We start from the raw sequence: 22,892 nt of genomic DNA, 5'->3' as shown, positions 1-22,892 counted from the left end.
AGCATGACTGGGGAGGGACAGCCAGGACTCCTGAGGCATGGCCCTAGAGCTCAGGTCCTCAGGGGGGAGGGACAGCCAGGACTCCTGAGGCATGGCCCTAGAGCTCAGGTCCTCAGGGGGGAGGGACAGACAGGACTCCTGAGGCATGGCCCCTAGAGCTCAGGTCCTCAGGGGGGAGGGACAGACAGGACTCCTGAGGCATGGCCCCTAGAGCTCAGGTCCTCAGGGGGGAGGGACAGACAGGACTCCTGAGGCATGGCCCCTAGAGCTCAGGTCCTCAGGGGGGAGGGACAGACAGGACTCCTGAGGCATGGCCCTAGAGCTCAGGTCCTCAGGGGGGAGGGACAGACAGGACTCCTGAGGCATGGCCCTAGAGCTCAGGTCCTCAGGGGGGAGGGACAGACAGGACTCCTGAGGCATGGCCCCTAGAGCTCAGGTCCTCAGGGGGGAGGGACAGACAGGACTCCTGAGGCATGGCCCCTAGAGCTCAGGTCCTCAGGGGGGAGGGACAGCATGGCCCCTAGAGCTCAGGTCCTCAGGGGGGAGGGACAGCATGGCCCCTAGAGCTCAGGTCCTCAGGGGGGAGGGACAGCATGGCCCCTAGAGCTCAGGTCCTCAGGGGGGAGGGACAGACAGGACTCCTGAGGCATGGCCCCTAGAGCTCAGGTCCTCAGGGGGGAGGGACAGACAGGACTCCTGAGGCATGGCCCTAGAGCTCAGGTCCTCAGGGGGGAGGGACAGACAGGACTCCTGAGGCATGGCCCTAGAGCTCAGGTCCTCAGGGGGGAGGGACAGACAGGACTCCTGAGGCATGGCCCCTAGAGCTCAGGTCCTCAGGGGGGAGGGACAGCCAGGAGTCCTGAGGCATGGCCCCTAGAGCTCAGGTCCTCAGGGGGGAGGGACAGACAGGAGTCCTGAGGCATGGCCCTAGAGCTCAGGTCCTCAGGGGGGAGGGACAGCCAGGAGTCCTGAGGCATGGCCCCTAGAGCTCAGGTCCTCAGGGGGGAGGGACAGACAGGAGTCCTGAGGCATGGCCCCTAGAGCTCAGGTCCTCAGGGGGGAGGGACAGACAGGAGTCCTGGAGGCATGGCCCTAGAGCTCAGGTCCTCAGGGGGAGGGACAGACAGGAGTCCTGAGGCATGGCCCCTAGAGCTCAGGTCCTCAGGGGGAGGGACAGACGGGAGTCCTGAGGCATGGCCCCTAGAGCTCAGGTCCTCAGGGGGGAGGGACAGCCAGGAGTCCTGAGGCATGGCCCCTAGAGCTCAGGTCCTCAGGGGGGAGGGGAGGGGGGCAGAGAGGGAGAGGAGAATCTCTCCATCTCTCTCATTTTAAATATAAAATGATTCTTTCCTCCCTTCCAGTCATCGCTCCTCCTAAAACCATTCTGGAGGACCCAACAGCCACCCTCTTCCAGGTAAGCCCCCCCCCCCCTACAGATAAGACTATCCATGTCTCTAAAGAACAGAATGAAATTGGACTGGTAAACTTTTTGTATTGTTGCTCCAATCAGTGTAAAGTATTAATTAGGGTTGTAGTGTGTTTGAAACAGCATGGAGACATCACATGAACCCTACACAATGACAACACAACACAAGGAATTATCATGTGCTTCAGAACAATACATCTCTCTCTCTGTTGCTCTTTTCTCTCCTGTCCTCCTCTTCCTCCTCCTCCTCTCTCTCTGTTGCTCTTTTCTCTCCTGTCCTCCTCTTCCTCTCTCTCTCTGTTGCTCTTTTCTCTCCCGTCCTCCTCCTCTCTCTCTCTGTTGCTCTTTTCTCTCCTGTCCTCCTCTTCCTCTCTCTCTCTGTTGCTCTTTTCTCTCCTGTCCTCCTCCTCTTCCTCGCTCTCTCTGTTGCTCTTTTCTCTCCTGTCCTCCTCCTCCCCTCTCTGTTGCTCTTTTCTCTCCTGTCCTCCTCTTCCTCTCTCTCTCTGTTGCTCTTTTCTCTCCTGTCCTCCTCTTCCTCCTCTCTCTCTCTGTTGCTCTTTTCTCTCCTGTCCTCCTCCTCTTCCTCTCTCTCTCTGTTGCTCTTTTCTCTCCTGTCCTCCTCCTCTTCCTCTCTCTCTCTGTTGCTCTTTTCTCTCCTGTCCTCCTCCTCTTCCTCTCTCTCTCTGTTGCTCTTTTCTCTCCTGTCCTCCTCCTCCTCCTCTCTCTCTCTGTTGCTCTTTTCTCTCCTGTCCTCCTCCTCCTCTCTCTCTCTGTTGCTCTTTTCTCTCCTGTCCTCCTCCTCCTCCCCTCTCTGTTGCTCTTTTCTCCTGTCCTCCTCCTCTTCCTCTCTCTCTCTGTTGCTCTTTTCTCTCCTGTGCTCCTCCTCCTCCTCTCTCTGTTGCTCTTTTCTCTCCTCTCCTCCTCCTCCTCCCCTCTCTGTTGCTCTTTTCTCTCCTGTCCTCCTCCTCTTCCTCTCTCTCTCTGTTGCTCTTTTCTCTCCTGTGCTCCTCCTCCTCCTCTCTCTGTTGCTCTTTTCTCTCCTGTCCTCCTCCTCCTCCTCTCTCTGTCTGTTGCTCTTTTCTCTCCTGTCCTCCTCCTCCTCCTCTCTCTCTGTTGCTCTTTTCTCTCCTGTGCTCCTCCTCCTCTCTCTGTTGCTCTTTTCTCTCCTGTCCTCCTCCTCCTCCTCTCTCTGTTGCTCTTTTCTCTCCCGTCCTCCTCCTCCTCTCTCTCTGTTGCTCTTTTCTCTCCTGTCCTCCTCCTCATCTCTCTCTGTTGCTCTTTTCTCTCCTGTCCTCCTCCTCCTCCTCCTCTCTCTCTCTCTGTTGCTCTTTTCTCTCCTGTGCTCCTCCTCCTCCTCTATCTGTTGCTCTTTTCTCTCCTGTCCTCCTCCTCCTCCTCTCTCTCTGTTGCTCTTTTCTCTCCTGTCCTCCTCCTCCTCCTCCTCTCTCTGTTGCTCTTTTCTCTCCCGTCCTCCTCCTCCTCTCTCTCTGTTGCTCTTTTCTCTCCCGTCCTCCTCCTCCTCCTCTCTCTCTGTTGCTCTTTTCTCTCCTGTCCTCCTCCTCCTCTCTCTCTGTTGCTCTTTTCTCTCCTGTCCTCCTCCTCCTCTCTCTCTGTTGCTCTTTTCTCTCCTGTGCTCATCCTCCTCTCTCTCTGTTGCTCTTTTCTCTCCTGTGCTCCTCCTCTTTCTGTTGCTCTTTTCTCTCCTGTCCTCCTCCTCCTCTCTGTTGCTCTTTTCTCTCCTGTGCTCCTCCTCCTCCTCTCTCTGTTGCTCTTTTCTCTCCTGTGCTCCTCTCTCTGTTGCTCTTTTCTCTCCTGTCCTCCTCTTCCTCTCTCTATCTGTTGCTCTTTTCTCTCCTGTCCTCCTCCTCCTCTCTCTGTGTCCATTTTCTGCCCTACTGACCTTCACCACTGTTTGATCTGGAGGGAGGAAGACAGAGGGGAGGGAGAGATGGGGGTGTCTGATGTGTGAGGTTGCAAGGATTAGATTCACAGGGAGTGTAGAGATCGCCACGATTACACCCTTAGAAGTACACACCAGTCTGGAGAGAGATTCTGGAGCCATCTGACAGACAGACAGGCAGGCAGGCAGACAGACAGACAGACAGGCAGAGAGGCAGACAGACAGGCAGAGAGGCAGACAGACAGGCAGAGAGGCAGACAGACAGGCAGAGAGGCAGACAGACAGGCAGAGAGGCAGACAGACAGGCAGAGAGGCAGACAGACAGACAGACAGACAGACTCTTCGATGACTTTGTGTGATGTGACAGAAGGAATGTTCCCATCCCAGCAGCCTCTGATAGCAGCCCTCCCCTCCATCTCCCCTGCCTACGGAGACGGCCAGAGTCTAAGGGAGCATGTTGTGCCCAGGGAGAGAGTGGTGGAATGTCTGTTATCCCATTGCTACACATTGTTTCTGGTTCAAAGAGTCTCTAATAATAGTCATTAACAGCTCTGTCCATAATAGAAACCAGAAGGACTGGAGGGAGAGAGGTAGAGAGAGGACTGAGGGGAGAGGGGTAGGTAGAGGGGTGAGGAGGCGGGTAGAGAGAGGACTGAGGGGGGTAGAGAGAGGACTGATGGGGGTAGAGAGAGGGGAGAGGGGTAGGTAGAGGGGTGGGGAGGGAGGTAGAGGGAGGACTGAGGACAGAGGGAGGACTGAGGACAGAGGGAGGACTGAGGACAGAGGGAGGACTGAGGACAGAGGGAGGACTGAGGACAGAGGGAGGACTGAGGACAGAGGGAGGACTGAGGACAGCGGGAGGACTGAGGACAGCGGGAGGACTGAGGACAGCGGGAGGACTGAGGACAGCGGGAGGACTGAGGACAGCGGGAGGACTGAGGACAGCGGGAGGACTGAGGACAGCGGGGGGGTAGAGAGAGGACAGAGGGAGGACTGAGAGTAGAGGGGGGTGGGGAAACGACAGAGGGGGTAGAGAGCAGACAGAGGGAGGACTGAGGGTAGAGGGGTAGAGAGAGGGGTAGACAGAGAGGACAGGGGGAGAGAGGTAAAGAGAGGACAGAAGAGGACTGAGGACAGAGGGGGGTAAGAGAGAGGACAAAGTGGGAAGGACGGCAGGGAGAGAAGGTTTTGGGGCTGTGTCTATCCTCAGCAGACAGCACTAGAGATATGTTTAACGGTCTGTCTGTCTACCTCTCTCAGGTAAACAGTAGAGTCAGAATAATAACTGAACTCTGTCTGTTTCCACCCTGTAATCACCAGTCTGTCAGTCATTACAGCCATCGGCACCATGGAAACCTTTGACTTTCAGGGCTTGTGATGCAGGTTGTTGTTTGGCTCTCGGTGAAGGTGTTTTCCCAGCCGCTCGATGAGCCTTCAGTTAGTGGTCGACTTCACACTGTTTGGTGAAGAAGCTGTTTGAGTGTTAGAAGTGGATTGAAACGGGCGTCTCTCTCTCTCTCCAGGCTGACCTGTTCCCTGCTGCCCTGGTCTACTTTGGCTCTGACGTCAAGACAGGTCCGTCTCCCTTTCCTCGGTTTGATTTCAACGTGTTCCCTTGGATGAGATGGTTCTGAAGGTGTGTTCTCTCTCCACAGAGAGTTACTTAGAGAGACATCTCCTGGATTCCAGTGTCTCGGCCCTACAAGCAGACGAGGCCATTGCTGGGTCAGTCTACTATTGACATTTAACAACCAAACAACAACATTTTATTTGTGTGTGTGAGGAGAGGATCAGAACATCCTGTTGGTGGAACTGCCCCATCGTCGTGGCAACACGGCTCGGCTGTGTTTCCCCGGGTGACGGCTCTATTTTCCTGTCACAGCGCTGTCATCATCGGAATCCCTTTGAAGGGTTCTGGCCAAACGTGCAGACACACCCCCCACCTCCCCCCTCCTCTAAAGATAGAGCCATTTCCCCAATCTGACCCCCACCTGTTGCCCCCTCCACCATCAGTCGAGGACACACCACCTCATTAACCCACCTCCCCCCTCCTCTAAAGATAGAGCCATTTCCCCAATCTGACCCCCACCTGTCCCCCCTCCACCATCAGTCGAGGACACACCACCTCATTAACCCACCTCCCCCCTCCTCTAAAGATAGAGCCATTTCCCCAATCTGACCCCCACCTGTCCCCCTCCACCATCAGTCGAGGACACACCACCTCATTAACCCACCTCCCCCCTCCTCTAAAGATAGAGCCATTTCCCCAATCTGACCCCACCTGTTCCCCCTCCACCATCAGTCGAGGACACACCACCTCATTAACCCACCTCCCCCCTCCTCTAAAGATAGAGCCATTTCCCCAATCTGACCCCCACCTGTTCCCCCTCCACCATCAGTCGAGGACACACCACCTCATTAACCCACCTCCCCCCTCCTCTAAAGATAGAGCCATTTCCCCAATCTGACCCCCACCTGTTGCCCCCTCCACCATCAGTCGAGGACACACCACCTCATTAACCCACCTCCCCCTTTCATCCATCCACTCCTCTCTTTACCACTCCTCATCTCTCTCCTCCTGTCCCTAATTCCACCATTAGCTTCAAAGGGGATGCCAGGGCACCTTCTACCTCTCCCCTACTTCTGTGAGGGAGGGTGAGAGAGAGAGGAGGAGTGGGAGATGCCAGGGCACCTTCTACCTCTCCCCTACTTCTGTGAGGGAGGGAGGGTGAGAGAGAGAGGAGGAGTGGGAGATGCCAGGGCACCTTCTACCTCTCCCCTACTTCTGTGAGGGAGGGAGGGTGAGAGAGAGAGGAGGAGTGGGAAAGGGGGGTAAGAGAGAGAGATATTGACATAGTGGAGGGAAAGAGAGAGAGAGGGACGTTTAAGTTATTGATAATGTGGCACCCGGGTCAAAGGTGAAATGTTGTTCTGTCAGGAGAGGATGTGTTTGTTCCATCTCCTGGACAGGAAGTCATGCGATAGTGGTGTCATGACCTTTCCTAACCTCTGAGGTCACTAGTCCTGGCCACATGAAAGAGCCTGAACCCCCTGGGACACACACACACACACACACACACACACCGCTCCCCAAACACGTCCTCTGCCCCATCTGGAGAGTCCAGAAATGTCTTTCCCTGAGTTGGGGTCGAGAGAGAGATTGGTTTTGAGAATTTAAAGTACAGGAAGTGTGTCTGTGTTCAGAATACACATCTGATGAAATCCTGTGGACTGAATGCTCTTTCCTCTCCTCCTTCCCTTTCTCTCTCCCTTCATTCCTCCCCTCGCTCTCCCCCCTCTCTCCTCCCCCTCTCCCTCACCCCTCTCTCCCCCTCTCTCCTCACCCTTTCTCTCTCCCCCTCTCCCTCACCCTCTCTCTCCCCTTCATTCCTCCCCTCTCTCTCCCCCTCTCCTCCTCACCCTCTCTCTCCCCCCTCTCTCTCCCCCTCTCTCCTCACCCTCTCTCTCCCCCCTCTCCTCCCCCTCTCTCTCCCCCTCTCTCTCCCCCTCTCTCTCCCCCTCTCTCTCCCCCTCTCTCTCCCCCTCTCCCTCACCCTCTCTCATCACCCTCTCCCTCACCCTCTCTCCCTTCATTCCTCACCCTCTCTCCTCACCCTCTCTCTCCCCCCTCTCTCCTCACCCTCTCTCTCCACCCTCTCTCCTCACCCTCTCCCTCCCCCTCTCTCCTCACCCTCTCTCCCTTCATTCCTCACCCTCTCTCCTCACCCTCTCTCCCCCTCCCTCTCCCCCTCTCTCTCCCCCCTCTCTCCCCCCTCTCCCCCTCTCTCCCCTCCCTCTCTCCCCCTCTCTCCTCACCCCCTCTCTCCCCCTCTCTCCTCACCCTCTCTCCTCACCCTCTCTCTCCCCCTCCTCACCCTCTCTCCCCCCCCTCTCTCTCCCCACCCTCTCTCCCCCCTCTCTCCTCACCCTCTCTCTCTCCCCCTCTCCCTCACCCTCTCTCTCCCCCTCTCTACTCACCCTCTCTCTCCCCCTCTCTACTCACCCTCTCTCTCCCCTCTCTCCTCACCCTCTCTCTCTCCCCCTCTCTCCTCACCCTCTCTCTCTCCCCTCTCTCCTCACCCTCTCTCTCCCCCTCTCTCCTCACCCTCTCTCTCCCCCTCTCTCCTCACCCCTCTCTCCTCACCCTCTCTCTCTCCCCTCTCTCTCCTCACCCTCTCTCTCTCCCCTCTCTCTCTCTCCCCCCTCTCTCACCCTCTCTCTCTCTCCCCCTTCTCTCCTCACCCTCTCTCTCTCCTCACCCTCTCTCTCTCCCCCTCTCTCCTCACCCTCTCTCTCTCCCTCCCTCTCTCTCCCCCCCTCTCTCCTCACCCTCTCTCTCTCTCCCCCCCTCTCAGCTGTATGCCCAGGTCTTCGCCCCCCTCCTCCTTCTCTTCCATGGTAACAGAGGAGCCCCTTCCAGATACCCCCGCGGGGACCAGGGAGATTGAGGAGGAGGAGGAGGAGCCGAACACACACAGCCAGGCCACCAAACCAGTCAGGACGGACACCGGCAAGGTCCCCAAGTGGCTCAAACTGCCAGGTACACTACCAATCAGACCTGTTGAAGGGTTAAAGGGGAGGTCACTCTAAAATGACCTACTATTACCTAACTGATAAAGGGTTAAAGGGGTAGGTCACTCTAAAATGACCTATTACCTAACGGATAAAGGGTTAAAGGGGTAGGTCACTCTAAAATGACCTATTACCTAACTGATAAAGGGTTAAAGGGGTAGGTCACTATAAAATGACCTATTACCTAACGGATAAAGGTAACATCAGCAATTCTCCGTCTTGTTAAAGAGTGTGACAGATCTAATTCCACCAGGACGGCAGGAAGCCTCGAGGTCAGAGCGTTGGGCCAGTAGCCAAAAGGTCGCTGGTTCATAATGCTGGAGCCGACACGGTGAACAATCTGCCGTTGTGCCCCTGAGCAAGGCACTTAGCCCCCCACTCACTCTGTGGATGTCTCGGGGTTAGGATCTGCTACACACACATTAACCACTTACACACTGCTACACACACATTAACCACTTACACACTGCTACACACACATTAACCACTTACACACTGCTACACACACATTAACCACTTACACACTGCTACACACACATTAACCACTTACACACTGCTACACACTCATTAACCAATTACACACTGCTACACACACGTTATCCAATTACACACTGCTACACACTCATTAACCAATTACACACTGCTACACATACTTTAACCAATTACACACTGCTACACACACATTAACCACTTACACACTGCTACACACACATTAACCAATTACACACTGCTACACACACATTAACCAATTACACACTGCTACACACACATTAACCAATTACACACACGTTAACCAATTACACACTGCTACACACTACAAGTGTGAAATAGGACAATTATAAGCACCTACCAAATTATTATAATTGTTTTAAAGGGAGAGTTTATCCTAACATGAATGGATTGTCAATTCCTCGTTCATCTGTTCAGTCTCCTATGTGATGAGACTGTAGTTTCCCTCTTCAGCATGCTGACCCTGTTCACACTGACATAGAGAGGCCACGCTGGTGGGCCACGTGATTATTCACATCCAACCTGCCATATGGACGTGATGTATAACGTCGCAAGAGGCTGCGATGTTCCCCTTTATTTGACCCTTCATTGATACAACAACGAGACCACACTACCTCCTCTAATGAGATGCGCTGGACTCCGTTCATTCCCTCTGCACAGAGGATGCTGACCAATCACAAGCGGGCTCTCTCACTCTCTGCATGGCATACACATGCTGGCCAATCACAAGGGTCCCCTGCTTAAAGTGCCCAGTTAGATGTTGGTGAGGAGAGGGAGGGCTTTACCAAAGACAGTACAGTAGGGAAAACTCTGGGGCTTTACCAAAGACAGTACAGTAGGGAAAACTCTGGGGCTTTACCAAAGACAGTACAGTAGGAGAAACTCTTGGGCATGTCTTCAGTGGGGTGGCAGTATTTCAGCATGTCTTCAGCAGGGTGGCAGTATTTCAGCATGTCTTCAGGGGGTGGCAGTATTTCAGCATGTCTTCAGCAGGGTGGCAGTATTTCAGCATGTCTTCAACAGGGTGGCAGTATTTCAGCATGTCTTCAGGGGGGTGGCAGTATTTCAGCATGTCTTCAGTGGGGAGGCAGTATTTCAGCATGTCTTCAACAGGGTGGCAGTATTTCAGCATGTCTTCAGTGGGGTGGCAGTATTTCAGCATGTCTTCAGTGGGGAGGCAGTATTTCAGCATGTCTTCAACAGGGTGGCAGTATTTCAGCATGTCTTCAACAGGGTGGCAGTATTTCAGCATGTCTTCAACAGGGTGGCAGTATTTCAGCATGTCTTCAGTGGGGAGGCAGTATTTCAGCATGTCTTCAGTGGGGTGGCAGTATTTCAGCATGTCTTCAGTGGGGTGGCAGTATTTCAGCATGTCTTCAGTGGGGTGGCAGTATTTCAGCATGTCTTCAGTGGGGTGGCAGTATTTCAGCATGTCTTCAACAGGGTGGCAGTATTTCAGCATGTCTTCAGTGGGGGGGCAGTATTTCAGCATGTCTTCAGTGGGGTGGCAGTATTTCAGCATGTCTTCAGTGGGGTGGCAGTATTTCAGCATGTCTTCAGCGGGGTGGCAGTATTTCAGCATGTCTTCAGTGGGGTGGCAGTATTTCAGCATGTCTTCAACAGGGTGGCAGTATTTCAGCATGTCTTCAGCAGGGTGGCAGTATTTCAGCATGTCTTCAGTGGGGTGGCAGTATTTCAGCATGTCTTCAGTGGGGTGGCAGTATTTCAGCATGTCTTCAACAGGGTGGCAGTATTTCAGCATGTCTTCAACAGGGTGGCAGTATTTCAGCATGTCTTCAGGGGGTGGCAGTATTTCAGCATGTCTTCAACAGGGTGGCAGTATTTCAGCATGTCTTCAGTGGGGTGGCAGTATTTCAGCATGTCTTCAGTGGGGTGGCAGTATTTCAGCATGTCTTCAGCAGGGTGGCAGTATTTCAGCATGTCTTCAGGGGGTGGCAGTATTTCAGCATGTCTTCAACAGGGTGGCAGTATTTCAGCATGTCTTCAACAGGGTGGCAGTATTTCAGCATGTCTTCAACAGGGTGGCAGTATTTCAGCATGTCTTCAACAGGGTGGCAGTATTTCAGCATGTCTTCAGGGGGGTGGCAGTATTTCAGCATGTCTTCAACAGGGTGGCAGTATTTCAGCATGTCTTCAGTGGGGTGGCAGTATTTCAGCATGTCTTCAACAGGGTGGCAGTATTTCAGCATGTCTTCAGTGGGGTGGCAGTATTTCAGCATGTCTTCAGGGGGGTGGCAGTATTTCAGCATGTCTTCAACAGGGTGGCAGTATTTCAGCATGTCTTCAACAGGGTGGCAGTATTTCAGCATGTCTTCAACAGGGTGGCAGTATTTCAGCATGTCTTCAACAGGGTGGCAGTATTTCAGCATGTCTTCAACAGGGTGGCAGTATTTCGGCATGTCTTCAACAGGGTGGCAGTATTTCAGCATGTCTTCAGCAGGGTGGCAGTATTTCAGCATGTCTTCAGGGGGGTGGCAGTATTTCAGCATGTCTTCAGTGGGGTGGCAGTATTTCAGCATGTCTTCAACAGGGTGGCAGTATTTCAGCATGTCTTCAACAGGGTGGCAGTATTTCAGCATGTCTTCAACAGGGTGGCAGTATTTCAGCATGTCTTCAGGGGGTGGCAGTATTTCAGCATGTCTTCAACAGGGTGGCAGTATTTCAGCATGTCTTCAACAGGGTGGCAGTATTTCAGCATGTCTTCAACAGGGTGGCAGTATTTCAGCATGTCTTCAACAGGGTGGCAGTATTTCAGCATGTCTTCAGGGGGGTGGCAGTATTTCAGCATGTCTTCAACAGGGTGGCAGTATTTCAGCATGTCTTCAGGGGGGTGGCAGTATTTCAGCATGTCTTCAACAGGGTGGCAGTATTTCAGCATGTCTTCAGCGGGGTGGCAGTATTTCAGCATGTCTTCAACAGGGTGGCAGTATTTCAGCATGTCTTCAGGGGGGTGGCAGTATTTCAGCATGTCTTCAGCGGGGTGGCAGTATTTCAGCATGTCTTCAGCGGGGTGGCAGTATTTCAGCATGTCTTCAGGGGGGTGGCAGTATTTCAGCATGTCTTCAACAGGGTGGCAGTATTTCAGCATGTCTTCAACAGGGTGGCAGTATTTCAGCATGTCTTCAGCGGGGTGGCAGTATTTCAGCATGTCTTCAGCAGGGTGGCAGTATTTCAGCACGTCTTCAACAGGGTGGCAGTATTTCAGCATGTCTTCAACAGGGTGGCAGTATTTCAGCATGTCTTCAGCGGGGTGGCAGTATTTCAGCATGTCTTCAGTGGGGTGGCAGTATTTCAGCATGTCTTCAGTGGGGTGGCAGTATTTCAGCATGTCTTCAACAGGGTGGCAGTATTTCAGCATGTCTTCAGTGGGGTGGCAGTATTTCAGCATGTCTTCAGCAGGGTGGCAGTATTTCAGCATGTCTTCAACAGGGTGGCAGTATTTCAGCATGTCTTCAGGGGGGTGGCAGTATTTCAGCATGTCTTCAACAGGGTGGCAGTATTTCAGCATGTCTTCAGGGGGGTGGCAGTATTTCAGCATGTCTTCAACAGGGTGGCAGTATTTCAGCATGTCTTCAGGGGGGTGGCAGTATTTCAGCATGTCTTCAGCAGGGTGGCAGTATTTCAGCATGTCTTCAGGGGGGTGGCAGTATTTCAGCATGTCTTCAACAGGGTGGCAGTATTTCAGCATGTCTTCAGGGGGGTGGCAGTATTTCAGCATGTCTTCAGCGGGGTGGCAGTATTTCAGCATGTCTTCAGTGGGGTGGCAGTATTTCAGCATGTCTTCAGTGGGGTGGCAGTATTTCTGCATGTCTTCAACAGGGTGGCAGTATTTCAGCATGTCTTCAACAGGGTTTCAGCATGTCTTCAGCAGTATTTCAGCATGTCTTCAACAGGGTGGCAGTATTTCAGCATGTCTTCAACAGGGTGGCAGTATTTCAGCATGTCTTCAACAGGGTGGCAGTATTTCAGCATGTCTTCAACAGGGTGGCAGTATTTCAGCATGTCTTCAACAGGGTGGCAGTATTTCAGCATGTCTTCAACAGGGTGGCAGTATTTCAGCATGTCTTCAACAGGGTGGCAGTATTTCAGCATGTCTTCAACAGGGTGGCAGTATTTCAGCATGTCTTCAACAGGGTGGCAGTATTTCAGCATGTCTTCAACAGGGTGGCAGTATTTCAGCATGTCTTCAATGTCTTCAGGGGTGGCAGTATTTCAGCATGTCTTCAACAGGGTGGCAGTATTTCAGCATGTCTTCAACAGGGTGGCAGTATTTCAGCATGTCTTCAGTGGGGTGGCAGTATTTCAGCATGTCTTCAGCGGGGTGGCAGTATTTCAGCATGTCTTCAACAGGGTGGCAGTATTTCAGCATGTCTTCAGTGGGGTGGCAGTATTTCAGCATGTCTTCAGTGGGGTGGCAGTATTTCAGCATGTCTTCAGGGGGGTGGCAGTATTTCAGCATGTCTTCAGGGGGGTGGCAGTATTTCAGCATGTCTTCAGTGGGGTGGCAGTATTTCAGCATGTCTTCAACCGGGTGGCAGTATTTCAGCATGTCTTCAACAGGGTGGCAGTATTTCAGCATGTCTTCAACAGGGTGGCAGTATTTCAGCATGTCTTCAGTGGGGTGGCAGTATTTCAGCATGTCTTCAGTGGGGTGGCAGTATTTCAGCATGTCTTCAACAGGGTGGCAGTATTTCAGCATGTCTTCAACAGGGTGGCAGTATTTCAGCATGTCTTCAACAGGGTGGCAGTATTTCAGCATGTCTTCAGGGGGGTGGCAGTATTTCAGCATGTCCTTCAGCAGGGTGGCAGTATTTCAGCATGTCTTCAACAGGGTGGCAGTATTTCAGCATGCCTTCAACAGGGTGGCAGTATTTCAGCATGTCTTCAACAGGGTGGCAGTATTTCAGCATGTCTTCAGTGGGGTGGCAGTATTTCAGCATGTCTTCAGTGGGGTGGCAGTATTTCAGCATGTCTTCAACAGGGTGGCAGTATTTCAGCATGTCTTCAACAGGGTGGCAGTATTTCAGCATGTCTTCAGCGGGGTGGCAGTATTTCAGCATGTCTTCAACAGGGTGGCAGTATTTCAGCATGTCTTCAACAGGGTGGCAGTATTTCAGCATGTCTTCAACAGGGTGGCAGTATTTCAGCATGTCTTCAACAGGGTGGCAGTATTTCAGCATGTCTTCAACAGGGTGGCAGTATTTCAGCATGTCTTCAACAGGGTGGCAGTATTTCAGCATGTCTTCAGCGGGGTGGCAGTATTTCAGCATGTCTTCAGGGGGTGGCAGTATTTCAGCATGTCTTCAACAGGGTGGCAGTATTTCAGCATGTCTTCAGGGGGGTGGCAGTATTTCAGCATGTCTTCAACAGGGTGGCAGTATTTCAGCATGTCTTCAACAGAGTGGCAGTATTTCAGCATGTCTTCAGGGGGGTGGCAGTATTTCAGCATGTCTTCAACAGGGTGGCAGTATTTCAGCATGTCTTCAACAGGGTGGCAGTATTTCAGCATGTCTTCAACAGGGTGGCAGTATTTCAGCATGTCTTCAACAGGGTGGCAGTATTTCAGCATGTCTTCAGTGGGGTGGCAGTATTTCAGCATGTCTTCAACAGGGTGGCAGTATTTCAGCATGTCTTCAGGGGGGTGGCAGTATTTCAGCATGTCTTCAACAGGGTGGCAGTATTTCAGCATGTCTTCAGGGGGGTGGCAGTATTTCAGCATGTCTTCAGCAGGGTGGCAGTATTTCAGCATGTCTTCAGCAGGGTGGCAGTATTTCAGCATGTCTTCAGCAGGGTGGCAGTATTTCAGCATGTCTTCAACATGGTGGCAGTATTTCAGCATGTCTTCAACAGGGTGGCAGTATTTCTGCATGTCTTCAACAGGGTGGCAGTATTTCAGCATGTCTTCAACAGGGTGGCAGTATTTCTGCATGTCTTCAACAGGGTGGCAGTATTTCAGCATGTCTTCAACAGGGTGGCAGTATTTCAGCATGTCTTCAACAGGGTGGCAGTATTTCAGCATGTCTTCAACAGGGTGGCAGTATTTCAGCATGTCTTCAGCGGGGTGGCAGTATTTCAGCATGTCTTCAACAGGGTGGCAGTATTTCAGCATGTCTTCAACAGGGTGGCAGTATTTCAGCATGTCTTCAACAGGGTGGCAGTCGCTAGGCTACGTGCTACAGGTTTTTAAGGCACTTTGACCTATAATTCAAATTCTATTAACTGGTTGCGTATTTAGTTAGCTCACTATGTATGAATTCATAGCATCTCAGTTTAGTTCTCTACCCTGAACCTTGTTTTAACCATGTCTGGTGGAATTACCAAGTTAAAATCTCAATTCACAATTGCAATATCTGTCACAAATCAAAAATCACAATTCAACATGTTGGTCCAAATCATGCAGCCCTGAAAGTCACCCACCTTGTTTTCAAACATGAATCCATTGCAGATTTTAACACATTCCTACACACACACACACACACACACACACACACACACACACACACACACACACACACACACACACACACACACACACTAACTACACACACACACACTAACTACACACACACACACACACTAACTACACACACACACACTAACTACACACACACACACACACACACACACTAACTACACACACACACACACTAACTACACTCACACACACACACACACACTAACTACACACACACACACACTAACGACACTCCGAAGGGCCCTCTTTAAAACCACAGTCAACAGGAAGTGTTGAAAAAGAATCGCCAGATGAGTCAAAAGATAAGGATGCTGTTCTGGGGACGGTACACGCCCCTTTACACACACATTTATTAGTTCAGGATGGTTTCGCCTCCACCCCCAGGGGACCTCTGCTGACACGCAGCCCCAGTCAGAGTTCTCCGTTCTGGGCCACATGAAACACTGCGGGCCCCTGTTGTCTGGCGCTCCGGAGACTGGGGTTGCTGTGTTGTGGTGGAGCTGGTGGTCGCAGTGCTCCAGCTGTTTTGGTTGTTTTTCTGTTTTGTTTGTGGGAAGGATGGTCTCACTAGTTGTTGTATTGTTTTCTGGTGATGTGGGAGCTGTGGCTAGTTGTTGTAGTGTTTTCTGGTGATGTGGGAGCTGTGGCTAGTTGTTGTAGTGTTTTCTAGTGGCGTGGGAGCTGTGGCTAGTTGTTGTAGTGTTTTCTGGTGATGTGGGAGCTGTGGCTAGTTGTTGTAGTGTTTTCTGGTGACGTGGGAGCTGTGGCTAGTTGTTGTAGTGTTTTCTGGTGATGTGGGAGCTGTGGCTAGTTGTTGTAGTGTTTTCTGGTGATGTGGGAGCTGTGGCTAGTTGTTGTAGTGTTTTCCGGTGATGTGGGAGCTGTGGCTAGTTGTAGTGTTTTCTGCTGGCGTGGGAGCTGTGGCTAGTTGTAGTGTTTTCTGCTGGCGTGGGAGCTGTGGCTAGTTGTTGTAGTGTTTTCTGCTGGCGTGGGAGCTGTGGCTGGCATCGTGCTCCTCTTTATCAAATAAGAAAGTCTAATTAAAAAGAAAGAGAGAGGAGGGGAGGAGACAGGATGGCATTGTGGACTACATGTGGATGGTTTGGGGAAAGGGATGAAGGGTGGATGGGTCTGGGGGAAGGGATGAAGGGTGGATGGGTCTGGGGGAAGGGATGAAGGGTGGATGGGTCTGGGGGAAGGGATGAAGGGTGGATGGGTCTGGGGGAAGGGATGAAGGGTGGATGGGTCTGGGGGAAGGGATGAAGGGTGGATGGGTCTGGGGGAAGGGATGAAGGGTGGATGGGTCTGGGGAAGGGATGAAGGGTGGATGGGTCTGGGGGAAGGGATGAAGGGTGGATGGGTCTGGGGGAAGGGATGAAGGGTGGATGGGTCTGGGGGAAGGGATGAAGGGTAGATGGGTCTGGGGAAGGGATGAAGGGTGGATGGGTCTGGGGGAAGGGATGAAGGGTGGATGGGTCTGGGGGAAGGGATGAAGGGTGGATGGGTCTGGGGGAAGGGATGAAGGGTGGATGGGGAAGGGATGAAGGGATGAAGGGTGGATTGGCCTGGGGGAAGGGATGAAGGGTGGATGGGTCTAGGGGAAGGGATGAAGGGTGGATGGGTCTGGGGGAAGGGATGAAGGGTGGATGGGTCTGGGGGAAGGGATGAAGGGTGGATGGGTCTAGGGGAAGGGATGAAGGGTGGATGGGTCTAGGGGAAGGGATGAAGGGTGGATGGGTCTGGGGGAAGGGATGAAGGGTGGATGGGTCTGGGGGAAGGGATGAAGGGTGGATGGGTCTGGGGGAAGGGATGAAGGGTGGATGGGTCTGGGGGAAGGGATGAAGGGTGGATGGGTCTGGGGGAAGGGATGAAGGGTGGATGGGGAAGGGATGAAGGGTGGATTGGCCTGGGGGAAGGGATGAAGGGTGGATGGGTCTGGGGGAAGGGGGGAAGGGTGGATGGGTCTGGGGGAAGGGATGAAGGGTGGATGGGGAAGGGATGAAGGGTGGATGGGTCTGGGGGAAGGGATGAAGGGTGGATGGGTCTGGGGGAAGGGTGGATGGGTCTGGGGGTAGGGATGAAGGGTGGATGGGACTGGGGGAAGGGATGAAGGGTGGATGGGTCTGGGGGAAGGGATGAAGGGTGGATGGGGAAGGGATGAAGGGTGGATGGGTCTGGGGGAAGGGATGAAGGGTGGATGGGTCTGGGGGAAGGGATGAAGGGTGGATGGGTCTGGGGAAGGGATGAAGGGTGGATGGGGAAGGGATGAAGGGTGGATGGGTCTGGGGGAAGGGATGAAGGGTGGATGGGTCTGGGGGAAGGGATGAAGGGTGGATGGGTCTGGGGGAAGGGATGAAGGGTGGATGGGTCTGGGGGAAGGGATGAGGGGTGGATGGGACTGGGGGAAGGGATGAAGGGTGGATGGGTCTGGGGGAAGGGATGAAGGGTGGATGGGTCTGGGGGAAGGGATGAAGGGTGGATGGGTCTGGGGAATGGATGAAGGGTGGATGGGTCTGGGGGAAGGGATGAAGGTTGGATGGGTCTGGGGGAAGGGATGAAGGGTGGATGGGTCTGGGGGAAGGGATGAAGGGTGGATGGGTCTGGGGGAAGGGATGAAGGGTGGATGGGGAAGGGATGAAGGGTGGATGGGTCTGGGGGAAGGGAGACACTGTTTGGCTTTCAGTGAGACGTGGCCTGTCTGTCTCTGTTTCTCTTTATTTGTGCTTGTCTATGTGACTGTCTAACTGCTTGTCTGCCTGTCATTCTCTCTGACTGTCTAACTGGTTGTCTGCCTGTCTCCCTCTCTGACTGTCTAACTGGTTGTCTGACTGTCTAACTGATTGTCTGCCTGTCTCCCTCTCTGACTGTCTAACTGATTGTCTGCCTGTCTTCCTCTCTGACTGTCTAACTGTCTCCCTCTCTGACTGTCTAACTGATTGTCTGCCTGTCTTCCTCTCTGACTGTCTAACTGGTTGTCTGCCTGTCTTCCTCTCTGACTGTCTAACTGGTTGTCTGCCTGTCTTCTTCTCTGACTGTCTGATTGTCTTCCTCTCTGACTAACTGGTTGTCTGTAGGCCATTATATCAGTTACTCTGATGTGTTCTTTATTCAACACCAGATTCCCACTTCAGTCCAGAACTCTTCCAGATGCTTCCAGACCAGGAATTGTCTGTATGTCTATTCTTCAGATTCATCGGCGTCTTGAGCCAAACCAGGACACACACACTCCCAGTCTATCCCTCTCCATCATAGGAGTGGTGGGGTGTGTGTGTGTGTGTGTGTGTGTGTGTGTGTGTTGAGAAGAGAAGAGACTAATGTGTGTTTGTGCCAATATAATTCCAATTCTGGTTTGTCTCAAGATGGTGATGAGTCTGAATAGTTAAACAGAATTCCATGTCTGGAAGAGTCTGTTAACACTTTGATATTCAAGCAAGCTTCCTTCTTAACAGTGTATAACAGGTTATAATAGGCCTAGCAAGCTTCCTTCTTAACAGTGTATAATAGGCCTAGCAAGCTTCCTTCTTAACAGTGTATAATGGGTTACGATAGGCCTAGCAAGCTTCCTTCTTAACAGTGTATAATAGGCCTAGCAAGCTTCCTTCTTAACAGTGTATAATGGGTTATGATAGGCCTAGCAAGCTTCCTTCTTAACAGTGTATAATGGGTTATAATAGGCCTAGCAAGCTTCCTTCTTAACAGTGTATAATGGGTTACGATAGGCCTAGCAAGCTTCCTTCTTAACAGTGTATAATGGGTTACAATAGGCCTAGCAAGCTTCCTTCTTAACAGTGTATAATGGGTTACGATAGGCCTAGCAAGCTTCCTTCTTAACAGTGTATAATGGGTTACAATAGGCCTAGCAAGCTTCCTTCTTAACAGTGTATAATGGGTTACGATAGGCCTAGCAAGCTTCCTTCTTAACAGTGTATAACAGGTTATAATAGGCCTAGCAAGCTTCCTTCTTAACCGTGTATAATGGGTTACGATAGGCCTAGCAAGCTTCCTTCTTAACAGTGTATAACAGGTTATAATAGGCCTAGCAAGCTTCCTTCTTAACAGTGTATAACAGGTTATAATAGGCCTAGCAAGCTTCCTTCTTAACAGTTTATAATGGGTTACGATAGGCCTAACAAGCTAGCTTCCTAACAAGCTTCCTTCTTAACAGTGTATAATGGGTTACGATAGGCCTAGCAAGCTTCCTTCTTAACAGTGTATAATGGGTTACGATAGGCCTAGCAAGCTTCCTTCTTAACAGTGTATAACAGGTTATAATAGGCCTAGCAAGCTTCCTTCTTAACAGTGTATAATGGGTTACGATAGGCCTAGCAAGCTTCCTTCTTAACAGTGTATAATAGGCTTAGCAAGCTTCTTTCTTAACAGTGTATAATAGGCCTAGCAAGCTTCCTTCTTAACAGTGTATAATAGGCCTAGCAAGCTTCCTTCTTAACATTGTATAACAGGTTATAATAGCCTAGCAAGCTTCTTAACAGTGTATAACGGGTTACGATAGGCCTAGCAAGCTTCTTTCTTAACAGTGTATAATGGGTTATAATAGGCCTAGCAAGCTTCTTTCTTAACAACAGGTTATAATAGGCCTAGCAAGCTTCCTTCTTAACAGTGTATAATGGGTTATAATAGGCCTAGCAAGCTTCCTTCTTAACAGTTTAACGGGTTATAGGCCTAACAAGCTTCTTAACAGTTTATAACAGGTTATAGGCCTAACAAGCTTCTTAACAGTTTATAACAGGTTATATGCCTAGTAGTTTTTCTGACTGAAAGTCAACATGTTACAGTGCTGATTAAGGAAAACACATTTCTTTGGACATTTTTCGTGGTTGTTAAGACTTGTGTGTCTCAATAAAGTTTTATAAGATCCAACTGTTATTTCCTCTGATATTATGTTTTTATTGTCTCCAGGTAAGAAATGAGGATTGTGATCAGATGACTACGGCTACCATAGAGGGACATACAGAGCGGACGCCCCAACACACTGTTCCCCCTACCTTTTTATTAACATGAAATTCCAGGCTCAAAGTGGATTGTGATGTATTCAAACCCATTGTGAATCCAGTGTGCACTTCAAATAGTTTTACAAGAGTTCAAAAACATGAAACGAATGAATAAAGGAATCTACAATATCTCCATTGCCAATATGTGGTTGTGTGTTTTCTCTCTGAGTTGATATCAGAACAGTGCTCAGAACAGAATGAGCTCTATTTCATTGCTTCTGTTCTTTTGTAACAGGCTATGTATTGTTCTGTTGGTTTCTCTCTCCACACAGTCGTTGGAAGTCGTGCCAGAGACTCTGCTGTTCGTGCTCCATGTGTTAGCTACCTGGATTCAGACTGCGTTTTTGTATTCCAGAGAATAGAGAGGGAGGGGGGCAGTGCCCAGTCTGTCATTCGATATTTTGTGCAGTTGTTTTTTTTATACATTTTTTATACATTAACCCCCGTTCGGGTCCTGCAGACCCACACATACACCTGTCCTGCAGACCCACACATACACCTGTCCTGCAGACCCACACATACACCTGTCCTGCAGACCCACACATACACCTGTCCTGCAGACCCACACATACACCTGTCCCGCAGACCCACACATACACCTGTCCTGCAGACCCACACATACACCTGTCCTGCAGACCCATACATACACCTGTCCTGCAGACCCACACATACACCTGTCCTGTAGACCCACACATACACCTGTCCTGCAGACCCACACATACACCTGTCCTGCAGACCCATACATACACCTGTCCTGCAGACCCACACATACACCTGTCCTGTAGACCCACACATACACCTGTCCTGCAGACCCACACATACACCTGTCCTGCAGACCCACACATACACCTGTCCTGCAGACCCACACATACACCTGTCCTGCAGACCCACACATACACCTGTCCTGCAGACCCACACATACACCTGTCCTGCAGACCCACACATACACCTGTCCTGCAGACCCACACATACACCTGTCCTGCAGACCCACACATACACCTGTCCTGCAGACCCACTCTTACACCTGTCCCGCAGACCCACACATACACCTGTCCCGCAGACCCACACATACACCTGTCCCGCAGACCCACACATACACCTGTCCCGCAGACCCACACATACACCTGTCCCGCAGACACCCACACATACCCGTCCTGCAGACCCACACATACACCTGTCCTGCAGACCAACACACACACCTGTCCCGCAGTCACCCACACATACCCGTCCTGCAGACCCACACATACGCGTCCTGCAGACCCACACACACACCCGTCCCGCAGACCAACACACACACATGACCCGCAGACACCCACACACGCCTGTCCCGCAGACACCCACACACGCCTGTCCCGCAGACACCCACCTACACCTGTCCCGCAGACACCCACCTACCCACCCAAAAATAGTGTCGTCACGCTAGGATTTGAAAGCATAGGGTTCGTGTAAGCATTGCCCAGAGGGACTGTCCATCCATGTCAAATCCATGTCTGGAAGTGTGCAGGTGCTTTGACAGAAGAGGAGAGAAGGGAGACAGTGAATGAAAGAATTTGGTATGGGTCCTCGGATCCTCAATTTCTACAGCTGCACCACCGAGAGCATCCTGACTGGTTGGTATGGAAACTGCTTGGCATCTGACGCAAGACGCTACAGAGGGTAGTGCGTACGGCCCAGTACATCACTGGGGCAAAGCTTCCAGCCATCCAGGACCTCTATACCAGGTGGTGTCAGAGGAAGGCCCTTTGTGAAAGACTCCAGCCACCCCAGTCATAAACCGTTCTCTCTGCTACCGCACGGCAAGCGGTACCGGAGCACCAAGTCTCGGTTCAAAAGGCTCCTTAACAGCTTCTACCCCCGAGCCATTAGACTCCTGAACAGTTAACCAGATGTCTACCTGGGCTATTTACATTCACCCCCGTTTTAACACTGCTGCTACTCTGTTTATTATCTATGTATAGTCACTTTACCCCTACCTACATGTACATATTACCTCATTTACCTGTTTATTATCTATGTATAGTCACTTTACCCCTACATACATGTACATATTACCTCAATTACCTGTTTATTATCTATGTATAGTCACTTTACCCCTACCTACATGTACATATTACCTCAATTACCTGTTTATTATCTATGTATAGTCACTTTACCCCTACCTACATGTACATATTACCTCATTTACCTGTTTATTATCTATGTATAGTCACTTTACCCCTACATACATGTACATATTACCTCAATTACCTGTTTATTATCTATGTATAGTCACTTTACCCCTACCTACATGTACATATTACCTCAATTACCTGTTTATTATCTATGTATAGTCACTTTACCCCTACCTACATGTACATATTACCTCAATTACCTGTTTATTATCTATGTATAGTCCCTTTACCCCTACATACATGTACATATTACCTCAATTACCTCAACTAACCTGTTTATTATCTATGTACAGCCACTTTACCCCTACATACATGTACATATTACCTCAATTACCTCGACTAACGTGTACCCCTACCTCCATGTACATATTACCTCAATTACCTTGACTAACCTGTTTATTATCTATGTATAGTCACTTTACCCTTACATACATGTACATATTACCTCAATTACCTCAACTAACCTGTTTATTATCTATGTACAGTCACTTTACCACTACCTACATGTACATATTACCTCAATTACCTGTTTATTATCTATGTATAGTCACTTTACCCTTACATACATGTACATATTACCTCAATTACCTGTTTATTATCTATGTATAGTCACTTTACCCCTACATACATGTACATATTACCTCAATTACCTGTTTATTATCTATGTATAGTCACTTTACCCCTACATACATGTACATATTACCTCAATTACCTGTTTATTATCTATGTATAGTCACTTTACCCCTACCTACATGTACATATTACCTCATTTACCTGTTTATTATCTATGTATAGTCACTTTACCCCT

At 50.8% G+C, this 22,892-nt stretch overlaps 1 long non-coding RNA gene across 1 annotated transcript; it reads left to right on the top strand.

Annotated features, from left to right (window-relative positions):
- The first annotated feature begins 1,361 nt into the window (after positions 1–1,361).
- LOC135535779 (uncharacterized) lies at positions 1,362–20,042 on the top strand. The gene is made up of 5 exons (XR_010454879.1): positions 1,362–1,414; positions 4,850–4,901; positions 4,982–5,051; positions 7,682–7,866; positions 19,822–20,042. It is a non-coding gene; the product is annotated as an uncharacterized LOC135535779 (long non-coding RNA).
- Positions 20,043–22,892: the final 2,850 nt, after the last annotated feature.

This window comes from Oncorhynchus masou, unplaced genomic scaffold (genome assembly GCF_036934945.1).
Source record: "Oncorhynchus masou masou isolate Uvic2021 unplaced genomic scaffold, UVic_Omas_1.1 unplaced_scaffold_5142, whole genome shotgun sequence".
Taxonomy (NCBI): Eukaryota; Metazoa; Chordata; class Actinopteri; order Salmoniformes; family Salmonidae; genus Oncorhynchus; species Oncorhynchus masou.
Note: the sequence above shows the minus strand (reverse complement) of the source record. Positions and strands in the feature narration are given on the sequence as shown.